This window comes from Stegodyphus dumicola, chromosome 5, assembly GCF_044657685.1.
Source record: "Stegodyphus dumicola isolate Sdum_Otavi_A_Nest chromosome 5, ASM4465768v1".
In the NCBI taxonomy this organism is placed as follows: Eukaryota; Metazoa; Arthropoda; class Arachnida; order Araneae; family Eresidae; genus Stegodyphus; species Stegodyphus dumicola.
In genome coordinates this window covers 136,690,066-136,700,193 of record NC_140772.1, presented here as the reverse complement: position 1 = coordinate 136,700,193, position 10,128 = coordinate 136,690,066, and positions in this window count along the sequence as shown.

The following is a 10,128-nucleotide window of genomic DNA, read 5'->3' as shown; positions in this document are numbered from 1 at the left end:
CTAAGTTTCTCAACCAGCTCAGAAAATCGTGCTGACTTTTACAAATAAAGTGGAACTCCATGGTGGGAGGAAATAGAACAAGAACTTTGTGTGTCCCTTACAAGCGTTTGGAAGTTGACAGCAGTACACAAAGGAGCCCCCGTTTCTCTTATTATCTGCTGTATACCTTGGAGATTAACAGAGATTAACAAAACTTTTTAAAATTACTTCACGAACGAGAGTCACGAGACGACTGCTGTCAATTACTCCCCGAACAAATGAACCAGACTAACATGTTAAGACACGAAGTTGCCCACAAACCAACGTTAAAACTGAGTCTCTCTTTTCTTTCACTTGAAATCGAAACTATACACTGCAAATATATTTATTATGTGTTTAATTCCATATCATTTATTTTCATAACATATAAGGATTCATTAACATATAAGGATTATCTGCGCAGAGATATGTTAAAATTAGTATTCACTATCATGGATTGTCAAAATGCTGAAGAATGTCGATGATCGAAATTCTTGATAAGCAGCACTGATTATTTCCCATAGAAGAATTTTTTGAAAATTAAGCTAATCCCCTCCCTTAATGAGTTTCTTAACCTCGAAATATTCGAAAATAGAATTTTATTTGAATGTGAAATTATTTTCTTTACTTATCTTTCTGAATAAGCTGAAAACTGTTGATATTGCATTTCAAAACTTTCCAGAATTCTTAGAAGCGAAGAAATAAGATCGAATTGTCTTAGAGTTTTACGTTTAAATTTGTATCTCCAAAATGGCGTTTTTTGTTTTTCTTTCAAACTGCAATGCTTGGTGCTTTGCCAAAGTAACTTTCTTTTTTGATGACATTGACAAAGTTTTGCTTCATAACATTAAACTTCATACTACATAAATTACTTAATATCTTCACGAAATTGTTTTCCTGTAATTCTTTCCTAAAGAATGAGTTCTAATAAATATGCCATTTTAGAAGTCTGATTTTGCTTAAGAAAAGGGATGTTATCATGCTATATACAAATCTAATGTATATTCTGAGTCATCTTTTTTAGAATGAACAATGAATTTTAAATTTCATCGATCGCCCAAGAAGAGTAAAAACCCTCTGACTCGCAGGAAAGTATTTTAGGTGAATTGCAATTGTAAATTACTCGTAATTCTTTACAGAAACTGCTCAAAATAAAATAATACACAACAAAGTTTAAAGAATGTATGACAATAAATTTAGTAATATTTTAATCTTTAACTACCGTAATTCGGTAGGGCAAATAGTGACCTTTTCGGATCTTTTCCATTATACGACAAGATGCGCCGAACAATTTCCTGGAGAATACCTCCTATTGACCATAGTTGTATTAAATGACTGTTCTTATCTCTTAAAATAGTCAATCTTATTCCTTTCGGAGCAAACATTGTTAACAAAAAAATTTTTTAAAGTGCGTTATTGAACCACCAGTGGCCGAGCAGTTACAGACAGATGAATACTGAACTTGTTTAATGAGAAATTAAACTCAGAAGTATGGAAGTTTTTTTTTTTTTTTTTTTTTTTTTTTAATCTTCTTATACGTTGTTACTCCTAGTCTTGCTACTCTGGCAGCATGACCGTTTTCGTGGTTTTGCCTATGTGTAACTTGTTAATACCAGCCAGTTTCCCTCAGAAAGTCCTTCACGAAGGCATTCGTCCCTTCCGTGTAGTGCCTTAAGGCGGACCACATAAATAATAATAAATTCGGAAAGCTGCCTTTCTCATAAAAGTAAGATTATTTGTTGTTGTTGTTATTGCTGTTTTTTAAATTCATCATTCGTTTCCATTTTTGTTTAGGGAACAGAAAGTTTTTTGCAGATATTATTTATTTATTTATTTCAGATTTATTTTACACTCAGAAAAGGATGGTGGAAAAGGAAACTACCAAAGACATTATTGGTAGTCAAAATAAACGAGTAAATAAAATATATAAAATAATACTAAATAAAATAATAATAATAATGATCAAAAGTCAAAGCAGACATAATAAATGGTTAATGATTGATAAATTTTTGTAAGTGATCAACATCAGTTTCTTAAAAATGTAATGAAAACTTTTTATTTCACTTTATGCGAATAAATTTTAAAATGCAGAAATTAATTTGTAATCTGAAAACTTCGTAGCACAGTCTAACATTTCAAATGAAGATTTTATCATATTTAAAAAAAAAAAAAAAAAGTGTTGAAATAACTATGTAATTTGCTTTTTTTCTCAAACAAAAATAATACCTTCTCCTGCCAAGTAGCAAAATTAAATCATTAATTTATTATATTATTATCCTTATAATTATTATCTACAGAGGCTGTTCGCACATTTTTGAACGATTTTCTTATAATTACAGAAATATTTTGCCTACAATTTTTACGTTTTAAATAGTTTATGTGGTAACCCTTATTCTTCCCTATCTTTATATACTGTAAATTCCAAGACAATAAAGCCTTTTACAGTTTGGGAAGCGGTATTTCATCCCATTCTTCTTGAACAGCTTTCCAAAATCTAAGGAGGGTTGTGGTCGACGTTTGGACAATCTCTTTTCAAAAGTCCAAAATCGCAAAATACATTGATGACAAATCAGGAGATTTAGTAAAGATATAAATAAAAGGAATAGCCTTGAGACCTATTTTTCGTTCAATTTTTACAGGAAATTAACAGTAGATTTTTGACGTGTGCCTGTTTGCTTTGTTTTTGATGCAGAAATTGGATATAAAATATGTTTTTGATAATATGTGGAGTCGATCTTAACATTTTTCTCTACTCTCTTCATTTTTAATTTGCCATTATACAAAAAACCAGCAACAATCATAAATCCCTTAGAAAAACACTCTTTAGATTCCTTGAACTTTTAAGATTTTTTTTTCCCTCCCCTTTGTTGACAATGAATGAATCTATTTTTATTGCAGTCACTTAAGTACACCCAAGATTCGTCTCTTGTGAAACATTTTTCCATTTTTTTCCCGATAAATGTTTCTCGTAAAAAATTCTGCAAAGCGTTCTGCATTCGGCTAAAATCGTGGAGAAAGACGATGCACATTATGTTTTTTCGCCTTTTTAAAATTCAAATCAGCATTAACATTTTGCTTACAGAGGCATTTTAATGATTTTGGAACTGCCCTTTGACTTGGCAGATTTTCTTTCAACATTTTAGATCTTACCTTTGCAACATTAAAAAGATTTCGTTTTTCCCTTGGATATGTATCTGGAACAATTTTTTTACTTAAAGTTAAATGTTAACTTTTTTTCCCTTTGCTGTTGACAACATTACCTATCATAGCTTTAGATATCGGAAAATCTCGGCCTTTCACAATGTTTTTTAATAAACAGATACAAATAATTTTCTTCGAAAAAAACATAAACATAGCCTTTCGTCCATTGCTTCGTAAAAGCGAAATTTTGCATGACACAAAAGTGTCATGTAGGAGACGGTAATTTATACTTTAAAAAATACTGTTGTAGTTAAAAAAAATTTCCAAACAGAATATATGCTTATATTTAGAGCAAAACAAAATCGTCTGAAAGTGGGCGAAGAACCTCTGTAACTTATTACAAAGTTAAAATCTGTATTAAAATTTTCCTTAAACGTTTCGACACTTATTCCTGCAGTCTTTGAGGGCAAAATTGTCTAAAAATATTAAAATGGGAATTCTTAAACGTAGAACGAATCCTTTCCAAGGAAATAATAATAATAATAAACATTTACGGAAACTTCCATTCTATATGTTGTTACAAAATTCAGTACAGGTAAAGAGCTTATTTTTGTTTATAAACAACCACATTAATTAAACACTGTGAATTTCTTGTTAGTTTATGTGAAGTGCTTTTTAATATTCATGGATTATTTATTTGACTATTATTTACTTATAAAGATATAAATATTTACTTGTGACTACTTTTGAAATCCAACATGCAACTTATAGTCGGTATAGTGGTCAGGGAAGCTGACTACGATGCCGAAGGGCCTGGGTTCGAATCCCGGAGAAGGCATGGTTGTAACTATCCGTTCCTTCATAGGAAAGGCGATGGTGGTCCACCTATTATGTGCCTCCATAATAAAGAGACCCCCACATCCGGCCTTGTGTAGGTTAATGGCTGGGTTACAATTGTAATTGTTCACAATCTGCCATTAAAAAAAAAAAAAAGAAAAAAATTCTTCTAATATCAAAGAACCGACGTGAAGCTTGGCTATCCTGATCTAGGCAAACTCAGACCCTTAGATCGTAGTGTTCTCATATGTGAATCAGAAGACCCAACAGGTGTTTGGAGTTGGTTGACAGATAATAGTCAATAAATTTCATAAATAATAGCCTCATAATGACAGTCACTAGTAGACTGTGATTCACGCAGGGTGCGCACCAAAGGAGGATGTAAATTACGAAATCGTTAACAATGTTTCATTTGCAGGTAAAGACGAATCAGGTAAATATGATAAACCACGACACTTCTTCAAAAGATCTTGATAATAAGATATATTAAAACTTCCTTTCATATTTGTCATTTAGCTATAGACAAATAGTGGAAATTTTAGTTAATTTTGTTGGAATCAAAACTGATGATTCTCACTCTTATTCTGCTATTTTTCGGGCATCAGTCCCCATCCTCTGCTTTTAAAGATATTGCTAATAGCTAATGGTAATTTAAATGATAGACTTGTTTTATTATAGTTGTTTGCGAATCAATATAAAAACATAAGAAAAAATTACGTTTAAATGGTAAAATTCTTCATATGCTGGAAGCGAATATTCGTTGATTATATATCGTACTTCATTTAAGGAAACAGAACTGATTTCTTTTACCGATTTGCTTTGGAGCAGAAACTATTCTAGGCCAGTCCTAAATCGAGTTTTTGATAATTTTGAATTAACGTGGATAAAATAACTCTATTGCTATTCATCCTAAAAACACTTCGAATGTGTTTAAGCCACATTTATCTCAAGAAACAGAGCACTGAAGCGTGAACAAAGAATTTACGTCTTTTCTAAGTAGTACTACTTTTGAATACGGATTTTGATTTTATTTTTAAAATGTAGGAAAACTTTCTTAAGATTTAAAAGAGGGGGAGAAGGGTTGTGTAAATAGAGCGAATCGGATATAAGTAAAAGGAACCAAATTTCTTTTTAAAATAGCTTCATCTTCGTTTTTTTTTTTTTTTTTTTTTTTTTTTTTTCCCTTCTTATTTTTGCATTTGCTTCCTCGCTATTTTTTGTTTAAATCAAAAGAATTGCATAGTGAATTTCGTCATTATCTTTTCTATTATACGCCAGCAGTTATGGGAATGTTTTCAGTGCTTTGGATTACAGTAACTCTTTAACTCTTTAGATTTATAGAATGCTTTTATTGAATTTATTGCTTTTATTGAAGAGCTTTTTAGTTTTCCACTAAAGTCCATAGTGTGATACATAAGATCTAGTTTAAAGTATATTTTTAAACGACATTTCATCAGCAAGCAGACACGGTGTTTTATGATCTGAAAAAATTTCAAGAAACAAAATGTTTTGAAATTCGAAAAGAGGAAAACACCAGATCTGAACAATGCTTTTCCAGAAAGCTAACGTCAATGGCCAAACTAATTACCAGAATTTTGCTTTATTTTAAAAGGTCCGATATTGCTTATAATTTATAAAATTTTGATGAGATAGCAGGTGTTGTCAGTACTTTAATGCATCAGATTTGGATAATTTAAATACATACACACACACACACACAAAAAAAAAAAAAAAAAAAGACTCCAGAGTTTAGGAACTCCAAATTAGGCAGCATTTCCTAGATGGAAGTAGTCCCTTTGCTGTAAACTACTGTTTTATGAGTCAGTTAAAAAAAAAAAAAAAAAAAAAAAAAAAATTTGACGATTAATCTCATTGAAACGCTGGCTATTTAAATTTATTAATTTCAGAATATTCATTCACGGTAAATATCCATTCTTGTTGGTATTTCGACCGGTATTTGGAACTTTTTCCCTGTAAATAGCCCGAACTGAACCTTGGAAGTTCTCCACGAACGCATAGATAGATAGAAGGTTGAGAACTCTTGCTTTATGATAAGCAATTAACCAATCATTCATAAGTTCTGTTGCCGGTTATTGAATGAGATGACTGCGTGGCTTGTGCCCTTTCAAATCACTGATATTAAGATCCCAAGTAAGTCTGACTACCATTTCTCTTATTACACAGATTAAGTCAATTACTGTCAAAAGTAAAAAAGGCTGATTATATGGCTGGCCACTTGCTGTTTTTGTGGTTTTCCCCGTGCGCAACGTTAAGTATTATAGTCAGTTTCGATTATAAAGTTCCTCGCAAAGGCATCCTTCCTCTTAATTAGTCTTTGCATCATTTGCCATAATCGTTCAAACAGATAAACCAAAAATCGAATCTTTTTCTTTGGAACGCATTTTTGTAGTTTTTGCTTCTTTATAATGCATCGAGTGACCATCAATTGTTCTATATGATAACAATATTTTAAGTGGTTATCTAATGTTATTTTTTACATTGGTTATTCTTAACAACGGTTACGATCTCGATAGTAATATTAATAAATTTCCTATGAATAATTTTTACGTTGAATATCTTAGCAATGGAAAGAAGGCGATATCGGAGGGTGTCTTCCAACCTACGTAAGAGTTTACCTGTATTAACAGTAAAATAAATAACATTCCCTAAACAAATGTGCAAAATATTAATTTTCAATACTTGTAATTTATAGCTGGTTACTGGCCTCACGCAACTGAATGAAAGTACGCGTTTATGCGCATTTGATACAGATTACAGAAAAAATCATATATATTACAGCATACATATGCGTTATGGAACAGCGTCTTCAGTTAATGGCCCTACTGTTTTAAGGAGTTTCTTGAATATTACCTTACGTATATAACTATTTGGTATCTGCTGAATAAGCGGATATGCTAATTTTTAGGTGGTTTGTAACTAATGTAAAAAATTGAAAAGCTTAATACTTCGACGATGATGTTTTACTAATGGAATTTCTATCCCTTGCACAGTCTGCATAGCGTTTATCTGCGAGAACCTGAAAAGCTAGAAAGACCCAGATAAAGAAGCTAGATAAATAAATTACTATTTTCACTCGATTAAGATGGCTATGAACGGTCATCATCAGTTTAGGAATAGAAAGAACTTGGGAAGCTCATAAATTATGATCAGTCGCATTTAATGTTTATCGCTAAATGCAGTGTGTCGAATAATGTATAAATATAGGAAGCAAGTAGATCAGTTGGATTATCTTTGCTTTGCTCCATAGCATTGTGTCTCTCAAGTATGTTTCCAAATTGGTTTCCAACTCATTAGTAAACTAAAGTCCATAGCTATTCAGATGATATAAATGCGTCTGTTCTGCTCAATGGGCTGCACTAATGTGATGTAGTCAGGTGGGCGGACTTTTCGCCTGGTAAGAGCATACAAAGTCAAGTCAGATCAGACAAAAGAGCAGGCGTGTTAACAGTCTTAATTTTAACAAGTTTTTCTAACGCAGCATGGTATAGCAGGTACGAGCTGATTTACAGACTTGGACTCCCGGGGCAAAATCGCTTGCGGATGATGCCTCCCTTCCTCTACTTTTTTTTAACATAGCAGCTTGAACTTCAAAATTCAAAACTTTTTTAAATTATTAAAAATAATTAATGCATTTCTTATCGGGATTTTAATTTATTATGTATTTTGGATAAAATAGAAGCTTATTCATTTTAAACCCGGGTCTTTTTTGTATTATTCCTGAAACAAGTAGGGTTATGGTGTTATGGGGGTGGGGAAGAAAAAAAGAGAGAGAAACATGAGAATTCTTATATTGTTTTATAAAACAATTGTTATATAAACTTATTGTTTCATAAAACCTAGAATTAAAAAAATGCTTAAAATTTATTTAAAAATTTGTGGAAGGAATTGGGAGTTCCACCCCCCCCCCCCACTGAAAGTGAAGTCTCAAAAAGCAAGTGTTCTACATGTCCTTGCGTAAGTTAGGTTGTGGATATAGGCAGACAGAACTGAGATAGTCTACAGTCTATATTTCGCATGAGCTGACAGCAGCAAATAATACTGATTTGATGTCTTAGATCGAGACCTTCACGGCAGGAGAGAATTAATTTATTGCACTTTCCGCAAAGCGATTCTAACTGTCGGGAAATGTCCTAATGACACGAAACTAGTATTAACAGGAGCAGGAAAGACTTTATTCGACAGAAAACAGGTAATTCAACATTATTTTTTATTTAATTTATGAAAAACCAGCTCTGAAGCATATATATTGTCTCTTTCACTATAAAACATAGTTACTTTCCGAAAAAATTATCTTATTTATCTACACAAATTGAGATATAGTTTACACATTAAATATGGTTAAGAAGCTCATCTTTGTTGGCCAACATTGTATAACGGCATGAATGACTTGAATAAGGTTATAATTCATGTCAAAATCTATATATCTATTTGTTTCTCATTTGATAACGGTTCTCCAGAGGCTGAAATGTAAGGTCGTTGAACACTGGCAATCCGAACTATATTCATATCCCCGCTCGGGCCGGCTGCATTAAAATTTCCGTGCTATTTCCTAGGTTTGGTGAGAATAAGAATCAGTTTCTTTCATTAGAAAATTTTCTACGAAAGCAAACCTTCCTTAAGCAATTAGGCCTTGTGTGCTTAATGAATTAACCTAATCTTAATTAGCAGATAATGGCAAAGCTCAAAAACGTTATTTGTTTAAGAGAAAGGATGCTTCCACGGAAGACGTTCTAAGGGAAACTGGTCTGGACCTTAGATGTTTTCCACGAAGGCATCTCCTCTTTGGCAGACAGCCCTCAAGTACTTTGCCATTGTCAGATAAATCAAACTAAACGGTTAATAGCTAGTATCTGCATATTTGCCGAAAGTTGTAAGCTAATCTGCAAGTCATGGCCATTCATGTAAGTTAGCTTTTTAAAAGTAATAAGATCTTTTGATACCTTTAAAATCAAGAAGAAAGCTATAAACATGCAAATAAATTAACAAAAAAAAAAAAAAAAAAAAAGCCTAATTTTTTATTTGGCAATAAAAGAACAAGCAATTAAGATAAGAATTCTTTTGAAATTAGATTTCTGGACATAGGAATTCCGGTTGACTGGAGTAAAGGAAAACATAAAATTTCAAATATAAAGAAAGTAAACATACTTATTAATTAAATTTTCCAGCATTTTATTTTCATTTTTTGATACACTTAAAATAGTTGTTTTATTTAACAAAGGCAAGGCAGAAATTTTTTATTTATTTGTTAACGAATTACATAAATAGTAAGAAGTAAGGAAGATGTTTGGAAATAAAATTCATGTTTTTTGAAACTTTAACAATAGAAGAAAATAATTCAAGAAGCATTTGAATTTTAGAATTAGATTTCCAGGGAAATGTATTTTGAAATCATGTCTGTTTTCCAATTCAGACTACCTAAATCGTGTTGTAGGGAATGGTAATGCAAGCAAAAACATTTGAATAATTTATTCCGTCTGTTTATTTATTTATTAAAAAAAAAAAAAAAGAAACCAATTTACCATATCCAGGTCTTGAAGGAAATGGAAAATACCCAGTTCACAAGGACTCGTTTTCTAATTCCCATCACATCATGTTGTGCAGACTTCAGGTAGAAATGAAGACCTACTTTTACAACGCGAGTCAACAGATAGTCGAGACGTTTTCGATATTGCTTATAAATGACCGAATTTCGTGGGAATTTTCAGCACATTGTCGAACTTTGAGCCAGTTCGGCGGAAATAATGAACGCGATTTCGATGCATGGGAGGAAACAGATTCCGAATAATTTACCAAATAATATCTCGAGACTTCGATAGAAGGAATAGGTTAAAAATTTCAAGATGTCAAAAGTAATTTACGGAAAATTTTGAAAATGTTTCAGCAAAAGAATCCTTGTACCGTTCTGTCACGTAGCATAATATTTTGAGTAATGCAACTGAAATTCGCTGCAAATGAAAAAACTAGGAAGGAACAATGTGCACAAAGGATATTAATGTTTGTTTTATTTAATTATGGCCAAAACACTCGAGGAATATCTGCCTAAATACTCGAAGGGTAAGGGTTGGGATGCCTTCGTAGAAGGCTTTCAGAGAGAAACTGACTCATGTCACC